Below are 11460 nucleotides of genomic sequence, written 5' to 3'. Positions count from 1 at the left end.
CTGTACCGTCTGGACCGGGATACCATCACCAGCATCGTGGACATGATACACCACGACATTGTGAGCCTCATAGACATCAGAACTGCCATCCCCCTCTACTGAAGGTGGTGACTGTGCTCCACTTCCTGGCCACAGGCACCTACCAGCATACAGTGGGGCAGATGCATGGCATCTCCCAACCAGTATTCTCACGCACACTGAACCAGGTACTCGATGCCCTCCTGAAGCATGCACCCGAACACATATACATTCCACGGACTGCCCAGGAGATTGCAAACACCAAAGTCGGTTTCTATTCACTTGCAGGCATCCCAAGTTTCATCGGGGCCATCGACTGTACACATGTGGAATTGGTCGTCCCACATCACAATGAAGTAGTGTACCGAAACAGGAAGCAATTCCACTCCATCAATGTCCAAATGGTATGTGACGCCAACAAGATAATCACACATTGCTGTGCCCAATTTCCCAGATCTACCCTTGATTCCATGGTCCTGCGGAACTCAACTATCCCACGCTACATGGAGCGACAAACGGGACAGCGTTCGTGGCTACTTGGTGAATAGCATGCCAAGCACATGGCAGTGTGCGTGGGGGGGGGAGAGATAGATACTCCAACTGGGTGTAGCCTGTAGTCCATCGTCCAAATGCACATACAGATGTAAGTCAATGAAATGAACAGGCCACACTTGAGGTGAACAGTAACAGGACCCCAATCCTTCCTCCATATAGGTGACGCCGGCTATCCCCTGAAGAGGTGGCTCCTCACACCTCTACGGAACCCACAGAACAGGCACGAAGAGGAATACAATCGTGCACATACCCGTACCCGCATCGTGATTGAGCAGACTTTTGGCCTATTGAAGTCACGGTTTAGGTGCATTAGCAGGTCTGGTGGCGCTCTCCTGTATGGCCATGAGAAGGTGGCCAAGATCACCATGGCATGTGTCATGCTGCACAATATGTGTATCAGACGGAATGTGCCACTGCCCCCTGACGTTGAAATAGAATCACCTGATGAGGATGATGATGGTGATGAGGATGGAGGTGAAGGGGATGCAGGTCATGCAGGAGGGGGTGGCCAGGAGGGACGTGCTGTGAGGCAGCATCTGATCAACCAAATATTCTGAGTAACATGTTCTCGTACTGTCACCTGGATATGGCTAGTGGTGCACTGGTGTCTGTTTGTTAGCTCACAATGGACCCTGGCGTCAATAAATCAAACATACACAATGAACAAGTCCAGGCCTGTGTTTTGCTCTAACACCAGTGTATTTATGAACTCCAACAGGAAAATGTGCATGTACCCAAACATCCCACCACCCTACCCGCCACAACTGTCCCATCACACCCTACCCCCCACCCCCCACAACTGTCCCATCACACCCTCCCCCCACCCCCCACAACTGTCCCATCACACCATACCCCCTAGCCCCCACAACTGTCCCATCACACCCTACACCCCCCCACAACTGTCCCTCATGTGTCTTCCACAATTTTTGCATCCAGCCATGCACGTGGAAGCATGGATATTCACTCCCTATTGGTCAATGCCTGATCCAGCATTTGGAGGCTGCCGGGAGGAGCGCCTGGTGGTGCGTGCGGAGCGTCAGAGTGGGCTTGTCTGCCGCGAACCGGCAGACGAAGAAGTGGCAGACTGTCCTGGTGCTGGTGGAAATTGACGGTCCATTGCATCCGCAATGCGTGTGAGTACCTCACGAACTCTGATGAGCTCCCCACACAGCCTGTCTGTGCAGGTCTTCATACTCTCCCTGGAGTGCCTGGATGTCTCCCCAATCTCCGCCCTGAGACGGGCAGCCTCTGCCACATGCTGACCAACCAGCACAGTGAGACCCTGTTGCCGCTGGATGATGCTGGCCAGATCAAGGGCAGTGTCGGCCTCTGGTGGTGTGGCTGCTGTGCATTGTGATGCTGGCAGGTGTACAGATGGAGGCACCGGGGGGCTACTGAAGGATCCCATGGTCTCGTCACCAGTGATGTTGGAGCCAGGTGTGTGATGGGGTGATGGCTTGGGGGTTCCAGGTGGGCTTGGGGTGTGCATGCCCAGCTCGAATTCAGTTGGGTCCTCCACATCAGTTAATGGTGCGGTGGCTGCCGCCTCTCCTGCCGAACTAGCAGTAGCTGAGGGTGGTCCCTCGGTGGCTGTGAGTGGTGGTGGTGAGTGAACCTCGTGAGGTGGGGCTGTTGGGTTTGGTGTGGCCTTGGCAGTGGCATTCAAATGATGTTTGGAACTCTGCAAATGGAGCCTTGCGCCTTTTCCCCTTGATGTCGTGGGGGTGTCCTCGGTGGGCTGTGACCTTTTCTTCTTCTGCGCAGGGGGTGCCTGGGATGCATCCTCACTGTCAGTATGTGACCCTGTCGGGGACAAGAAGGGGGATGGCATTGGTTAGGGTTTGATGTACTTAATGCAGGATACATCATCAATGCAGTTGTGGGCATTTGCAATTCATTGTGAAGGGTGCAGGTGATGTGCCAGTTCAGTGGCTCATCCATGCAGTGTTGTGTGTGGCACTTGACTCTGTTGATGTGTGCATGTGTGTGTTTATGGGTCTGGCACTGACATGGGCAGGGTGGGATGCATGTGTGGATGTATGGCCATTCATGAGGTGAGCCAGGGCTGACATTTGTGGGGACCTGTAGATACACATTCCATGCTTTCATCAGTACACTTACCTCCATCTAACGTGTCTGCCACGCCATGCTCCATCCTCCTGACTCCCTCGATACATTCGACTCCGATCAGGTTGGCCATGTCTCCTCCCATTCCTTTAGCTTGATTGGCGACCCAGATCTGCCAGCGATGGCAGTGTTATGATTCTCTGCCAGGATCATTCTGACCCAGAGTCTCAGGTCATCCCATCTTTTTCTGCACTCGCGTACATTGCGGGTGCAGGTGCCCACGGCACTTACTTTCATTGCCACTTCGGCCCAGATAGCCTTTTTCTTAAGGAGGGTCTCCCGCCGCATGTCGTTAGCGAAGACCACTGCAGCATTGTCTGCTAAGGTTTGGGTCAGCATGAGTAACTCCTCATTAGAAAACTTTTCTTTCCTCTGGCGATCAGTTGTTTTTTTCAGTGCCTTGGGCATGGTAAGGGTATTCCATTGAATCTCAGACAGCAAAGTACCACAAACAGGCCCAGGGGGCAGAGGATGGCAATGGATTGTGTTTTTAAAGATGGCCGCCGTGCTCTTTCCCGTTCCTGTGCGATGACGCTATTTCCGGTTCCGCAATTTAACGGTCACCGCTAATAGCGGTGACCGCTATTTGCATGCAGCGTGAGGGCGGAGGTGCTATCTGCACTTTCGTCGAGGGCGGTAAGTGACTTTTTGGGGTCTTTAGCGGCATGGCGGTTGGGTCATTACCGGCATGGCGCTATGCTCGTGTCCGCGTACTCGTAATGGTGCGCTATTAGCGCCCTCTTGCGAGGGCGGACCCGTTAAGAGCGCCATGCCGGTAATTGTGGATTTTTAACGCACAACGTGTAATGAGGCCCGTAGTCCTAGATCAGTCTATGCTTTGCTGGGATCAGCTAGTATATGTACTGTACTGCATAATGTAGCATTTTGGCTCGATTTTAGTCGCCAGTACTGTTGCCCAGCGGCGCAGAACCACAGCCAGCCGTGGCAATCACAAACAGACTAGTACATGGATGCTTTTGTTGACACAGTGAAATGCAACGCACCATCCCGAAATATACAACCATGGGCACGTGATGTGCAGGCACCAGTCACTGACAAGGCAGCATGCGCCTCGTGGTGTCAGCATCCAACGGCATTGTGCAACAGCAATACCCAGCAAATATTGACACATAATCTATTGCCTTGACCCCGCCCGTTCCTCTGCAAAAAGGGGCCGCGATTGTTCGAACGTTTATCCCACAAAAAACCACATTATGAGTTTGGTGGTGTCTCGGCAGTGAAAGAGATACCACCAAATGTATTTACAGCTACCGTCACTTGAAATTAGAGCCGCATTACAAGCGGTGGTATGGCTGTGTTAGTCCCCACTTTTGGGGGATTTCACCGGCCATAATTCCGCCAAAATATCCAGTTTTTTTGGCGGTAAATTAAAGTGGAGGAATTACTGACAGCATTTCTCTCAAGGGTTTTGTGCTCAGAGAGCAGGGCATCGAGGCGCTGTTACAGAATTATTTTGTTTTGTTGTTATCTTAGTTACATATTTATAACGCGCTTAAATACCCAGAGGTTTCTAAGCGCAGATCCGGGGCTCGAACCTGTGTTGCTTCGTGTCATCTTGCTTCCAAGGCGAGCTCGTTGCCACTGAGCTATCCTCTCTGGACCCACTGACCTATCCTCCCCACTAATGCAGCATACCATATAAATGGTTCAAATTCTGCTCAGAGTATAACTCCAAGAATCCCTCATGATCTTCCTCTATGCCCGTTCCACATGAAGAACGAGGCACCCCACCCCACACCAGCCAGCTTTATAAGCCCCTATGACAGGGCAAACATCCCTAATTGTCCATTGTGCCCTCATGTATGGGTCCAGCTCATTGATAATCCGCCTAATAGCGCTGAGTGGTTTCTAAACAGTGATCGGGAGTTGTCTTGCTTCCCAGACTAACACGTTGCCCCTGAGCTAGCCACCCTTGCAGATGACTGCGGCATGAAGGGATCGTAACAAGTTGAAAGTCATCTGTGTCTATCACATGGTGCATTCTGCTCTCCCCAAACTCAATCAATTGTTTCTCACTATAACGACACTTTTATTTTTAGTAGCTGAAGTCCATATTTGAATGTCCTTATAGACATGAGTAGGGGGTCATTATCTCTTGTGGCAATGAGGCTCCCCAAACGTATACCCCAGACTTCGTCTTGTGCAATAGCTTGGGGGCAGGTCGTTATCCCGCATTAATGACCCATCCCCAGGTTTACAAGCATTAATAATACCTTTGATATCTGTGTGTTTCTATTATAAATAACTTTCAGACCATTGGCAACCTTAAGGAGAACGAATATCCTGTTCCTTGCAATGACGTGCCCCTCTGAGGTTCATACGAGAGGGTGGGAGGTGTGTAAGAAAGCGCTATTACCGCTTTTGGAACATTCAGGAACATTTACCAGTCTCCTCAAAGCCCCGCTATGCTTGAGGCCTGCTGCAGGCGACCACATTTCTGGGCCCCGGTATAAAGCAGGAGAGGGCAGAAGAGGCGAGCTGGGCACACACCACAGTGACAGACAGAAGCTGCATATATTGGGTGTAGTTTATAAATCAATGGCGTGTTGTCTGCTCTGGTGGCACTGGCTGTTCATTTTACACGACCCATCACTCCACGAGGCAATTTATGGCATCGGAGACACAACTCGAACTACTCGTGCCTCAATGTGACTTTGATAAGTAACTTCGACTGCATCCATCAAGTAACCGTACCAGGGGAACTCTGCCGCTCTTTATCTCACAAAGCTCCTAGACATATTTTGGGTTTTAATTGCATTGGTTTCCAAAAGGAATACACAGAGGCAGCGCTCGGCCCACTTTGTGGCAGGCTAGTGGCGCTACATGTTTGTCACACACCGTTGTGGTGTGAAGATATTTTATTTAGTGTTTTCATTTGTTAGGTTATTGTGACTCATACAGCGCACCGCTGCCATTTCCATGGTCTCCAGGCGCTCTGGTGGATCTGAAAAGGAACGGAGGGCTCGTGAGGTTTAGTTATTTGCATGGAGAGGGGAAGCGCAGGAGCGCTGTGTTGTGCTGTTGGTCACTTTGGTTCCGAAAAAACGGTCACTGTGTGCTTGGTTTGTTTTCATTTGGTAATGGTTATGCAGTGTTGGGTGCAGGAGTGAGTGCATGAAATTGGGTTGTGTATTAGATGTCTAAGCCCCTCCCCTGGAGGCGATGTTCTTATTCTAATCACACAATGTGCTGAGTCCTCTAGTTCCTATCAGTTAACAAATGGGAGGCAATCTAAAAAGTCATTCTTTAGGGCTTGCTCCATTTGTGGGCTAAATGTGTTTGAAGGGTACACAAACAAGGATTGCATCTCCTTCCTGTATCCTAACCAAACCATTGAGGAGTGATATCTGCCAAGGTTTCAGTGCAAAAGCGACCGGCACAGGAGGTTAGCGTGCTGGTTAAGCTAAGGAAAATATGCACCGTCAGGAGCTGAGTTTTCCAAGAGTGGCAGGTGGCAGTGCAAAGAAATTCGGTGAAGATGATCCCTTCTCGGCGCAGGGCTAGGTACGAGGAGACCACAGAAGGAAGAAATGGGAGCTAAAAACCTACCTTGGGATAAAGACTCGCCTGCGGCACACATGTCATCAACTAGCACCTGAACGATGGCTGGGTTATCCACGATCATCCAAAGGCCATCAACACCTGCTGGGTTGTTGACTAGCTCCAGAAAAAAGGCCATGGAACAGCAGCCATCGCGATCGACGCCTTCAACATCATAGGTCATCATAGGTCAGGTCGACTAATAGATTCACCTCTCGTCAATGATGGAATCAAAACCTAGGCCATCAAACCACGAGTGGTCGACGTCATGCCACCAAAGGTCATGTCTAAGGAACCAACTGAATAATCGCAGTAGAGAGTCTGCTATATTACTGAAGCAAGCACATTCTTTCCATCGTGGCACTAAGCACAAAGGACATGGGTTCACCCAGGCTAGAAAAGACTGCCATAGACCTACCGGCTCCACATCAAAGCTCTTTTGCTCTTCTCTGTCTCAATCCCACTAACAACTCGGACCACGCAAGTGGCAACATGGCACAGTACAAGATCCCATAACATCCTCTGGCATTCCAGGAGAGGATACATTTTGAGAAATGTCAACCTCTGGATGCCAACAGACCTGCCCAGTGAACAAAGATGTCTAGCCTCGGTCTTCCTGGGCATACCCTAGCAAAAGGATGTCATGTTGGAAGTGTCGCGCAATTTCTTTTTTTTATTTTTTGTTTGAATCGCACACTGCCACCCTGAGCAATACACATTGACCACTGCTAATATGGATCTGCAATCAACCTGATGGTTTATCTGTATCAATGGTAATCTGCCTCCATGTATTCTGTGGTTGTGCCCTGGTCCTCCAAAGGGCCCTTCTGCTATGTCTTCTTGGCCACCTCCCTCTGGCGAAGAAAGAGCTTATATGCAAACACTTCTTGAACCATGGCATTCTAATGCTGATGTCTAACTGGCAGCAGCCAGTCCAGCCCTTTTGGAAGGTGCTTGCCAGTACATTTTAGGGGAGTTGCCCAACAGAGAAAAGGGTTGGTTTGGCAGATGCAAAGCTCTGATTTCTGGAAGGGTCTGCATGTGATATTTGTATTGGTAAAGACATGCAAAGCATGGTGTGGATTTACCTCGTAAGTTTTCACGTGATATTCAGTCCAAGATGTTGAAAACTCCATTGGTGGTGTGTTCAGGGCACAGTGGTGCAGACTGGTGTACACTTCCATGGGTTAACTGATTAGGAGCTCACAATGAAGTCTACCGTTGCAGCCAAATCTCTGATCGTGATAGACCTTCCAGTCTAGCTTGAAGACTTTAGATCTCTGACCTCAGATGGCTGCTGAGGGTTCCTTGAAAGGATACTGACAATTGGATGAATCTCCAAGCATACCTAGAAGAGACCAGGCCTAATGACCAAAGGTTTATATTGTCCATGCACCAACCACACCCTCACAGTGAAGCAAAATGGCTTGCTTGTTTGGGTCCTCCCATCTCCGTTAGGAGTCATTTTGTGGTAGGTTGTATCAACCTTGTGAAAAGCGTGTGGATTTTATCTGTGGTACCCAGTGAGTACAGGTTATTTCTTCCAATTCGTAACCTGCCCTGCATCAGGTGGGTTTAGAAGGGCCTATGAAATAAACTTATGGGGTGAGGACTCTGGAGCATGTTCCCAAGGACCAGTGTTTGTCTAGCTCTTTAATGTCACCCAAACTGGTTGGGCCTGAGGACCATGCTGAATCTGTCCACCCAGGTCAGCAGCCAATATTTGGTTTTGAATGGTCTGTTTGCTCTCATGTAGCGGTGCCGTACTCAAACAGGTGTGAGGAACTAAGCAACATGGACAACATTGAATGACTGCGTCAACATGGAAATCTGAAGTGAGTGGACCTTAATGGAGTCGAACGGTTCTCCTTGCTGGCAATTGGAGCCAGCAGGTCTCCTAAATGGATGATTAAGACTTCCTAATGTTTGTAAGAACTTCAGGTGTTGCCCTGATCCAAGCAACATGGGTCGCAATTGCACCAGATGGACGGTTTTGTGCGTATGCTCCAATGCAAAAAGATCACAAAGGTGTGTAATAATGTCTTTGGGCTCCGACTGGATATTCTCTCCATACTTTAAAAAAAGAAATGTTTTACATAATAAACCTTAGGAATCATATAAAGCTATACCTTAAACAATCTTCTCACTGTGTTTGCCTCATTTCCAAACCATCCCACCCCCGCTTGTTGCCTATTATACTGCTTCCTACTCACCCTTATGATGGCACACTAAGCATGAGTTGGTTATGGTGTTTGTTTGTTTGGGCATGTCCTCTTGATCAGGTGCAGTGCACGCAAATGTGAACATAGGGGGCACGAGGGTGTCCCATGCCTGAATGCTGTCACTTGTGTCCCCTGTGTTTAGGAGTACTGCCCTTTTCCATGCAGCAGCCTCGGCTATCAGCCATTTTTTCAAAATCTCTCCACCAGCTTTCTATGTTAGAACCCCACCTCGCTCCCCCCCCCCACCCCGGGAGATTTCCATGCATGGTGATTCTGTGCTTGGCCAATATATATGCCAGGTCTTGCATCTTTTGTGCACATTTTGTATGCTTAGGACGCACAGATCGGCCCACTAGGCACGCACCTTGGGAGTGCCAATCAATTTTAAGCCCTCCCTTGGTCATCCTGTCTGCCACCTCTTCCCAATATATTCTGTGTGCAAAAGCCCAGAACCTATGTAGGATCCCAGCATCTGTGGCTTTGCAACTAGGGCAATGTTGCGCCAGGGAACTTGGGAGATTCTCAAAGGTTTTAGGTATGCTCTGTGTTATTTGCATCAGTTGTAGCCTAGCGTTCCGGTACACCCTCCTATGGTAACCCAATATGCCTTTGCATTGTCTATCAGGGAAAGGGGCCCCAAGATCTTCCTCCCACATGTGTCTCACTGCCATTTCCGTGCTTGGTCCACGGTCAAGAGGAGGTCGCATATCCTGGGTTTGGTTTGTCCGCCCTCTGCGAGTGTCTACTATTGCCTGTTTCTCCATCACCTTGCTAAATGTAGGCGTATGATCTCCCTTTTGACTGTACAGTATTACAAGTATGGATCGCTATGTAAGTTAAGCCTGTATGCCTCACTAATTACCAATATAGGTGCTACTATGGCATTTACGGTCTCCCCGTGTTAAGCCCTGTCTCCCTCTATCTAGGTGACTCAAAACCTAGCTACTGCTATTGCATTACCACTCAGTACAGCCCCTGACCTCCCCTCCCGGATGGAGATACCACATCAACAAAGTCCACCTCTCTGACCTGCTCATCCCCTGCCCCTTCTGCACCATTCACACCCCCATAACTCACCCCTCTAGTCACATAACCTCTACTCTAGCACATATTTTCATGAACCCCACCCTACCCCCCACCCCTTATAATCCTACATTGGGTTGCCACCTACGGCCCTTGCCCCCAAACACTGATACTCTGACCCCCCCCTTGCCCACCCACAAATCATTCTGTCTCTAACTCTAAGATCAGAGGAGCGCTTTGGCATGCCAAACACCCCACAAACCCTCATACAGCACATCTCAACCCACCCGAACATATCCTCCCTCTATCCCCTGGCATCTATTGAGAACGCCCCCATACTCCCAGTCCATACACACAGCACGCAATCTCAAACTCACAAGCCAGAGTGCTCTGTGGTGCTCAAAATATCATGAGTCCCTTGCCACTACTGTGGCATCTCTGCGCTCACTCGGGAACTCCTCACCCACAAGTGCATCACTCACCACCCTCCCTCGCCCCGATGCTTCCCACCATGTCTCTCGCATACCTACCACAGCCCGCCTACTCTTTCCGCTCCCCATCGACCTAACCCACTCACCCAACCCTCAGAGTACATGCATCCAGATCCCCCCCTTAACCCCTCAGTCTGTCTCAACTCTTCCCCCATTCCCCGTCTGCCCCCTCCCCCCCCAGACTGATCTACCACCTCATCTCACAGGTCACCAATGTACACTGAGCTCTCCCTGTGACAAGCATCATAAAAATCACCTCCCCTCATGAAGTCGCATGCATCCTTTTTAATGCTCGCTCCGTGGCGAGAAACAGACACAGCATCTTTGACCCAATCCCAACCTAATTTTTATCACTGAAACCTGGTTCTCTGACAATTTTGCACCAGTTGCACATGAGGCCTTCCCCCTGGCTATTCTTATTGCCCACAACGGACCTTCCAGAGGTGGCGGAGTGGCAATCCTCTACACACCTCATTTCTGTCTCACTCGTCGAAAAACCCAGACATGCAATGCTACCTGTAAATCCCTTCTAGTAAAATTCTCGCTACCATCAACACTCACCCCTTCTACCTACATTTTGCCAACAATCTGTGACTCAATTGCTACCATTCGGATAAATCACCCAACCCTTACACTATTGGGAGATTTCAATATCTGGTTTGATATGCCCAACAACCCATGACCCAACCTCTGACCTAAAGTCTTAAGGCACTCTACCTCTCCCATCATACCACTGGTCCAACTCACTCAGGCGGTCACACCCTGGATGCGATCTTCAGCTCCTATGACCTCATCTCTATATCCAATCCCAAACTGCTTATCTGGATAGACCACTCTGCCATCCCTTTCTCTATCGACACATCAGCCCCTCCTCCCACAGCTCCCACAGCTCCCCTCCTCCCTCCGCCCTCACTTTTGATCACAAATGCTGGAACAATGTCAAGGTACTCCCTGACCTAGCCGAACCCCTGCTACTCAGTCCCCCCAGCGACGCAGACCTGTGGTAAACCCTTTCAAATCCTTTGACTCCTCGCTTAAAGAATCACTAATTCCTCTCACTCCCTCATGCCCTGCATCCTCGCGGAAAGGAGCGTTCCCCAAATGGTTCACGCCGTACCTTAAGACTTTCAAAAGTCAAAATAACTCTCTTGAGCACAAATGGCGAGCATCTAATACCGATCTCAGCAGATCTGTTTGCCCACCACCACCATAATTAGAAATCTGAGGTGCCATAAAGGCCTATTGCAATAAACTAATTCTGAACTGTGGCAGCAGCAGCAAAGAACTCCACAAGGTCATCTCAGAATTCATAAAACCTACATCTTCCCAAACCACCCACACGCAAATGCTCTGCGACTCCCTCTCGCTAAATTTATACAACACTGAACTTGACGGGGTGACAACCCTTAACACCAAACTCTCCACCCTGACCCCCACACCTATACCTCCCGATCCCCTTGCCC

Source organism: Ambystoma mexicanum, chromosome 10, assembly GCF_040938575.1.
Source record: "Ambystoma mexicanum isolate Mex_15411 chromosome 10, UKY_AmexF1_1, whole genome shotgun sequence".
NCBI classification, from domain to species: Eukaryota; Metazoa; Chordata; class Amphibia; order Caudata; family Ambystomatidae; genus Ambystoma; species Ambystoma mexicanum.
The sequence above is the reverse complement of the archived record's forward strand: the minus strand, read 5'-3'. Positions refer to the sequence as shown.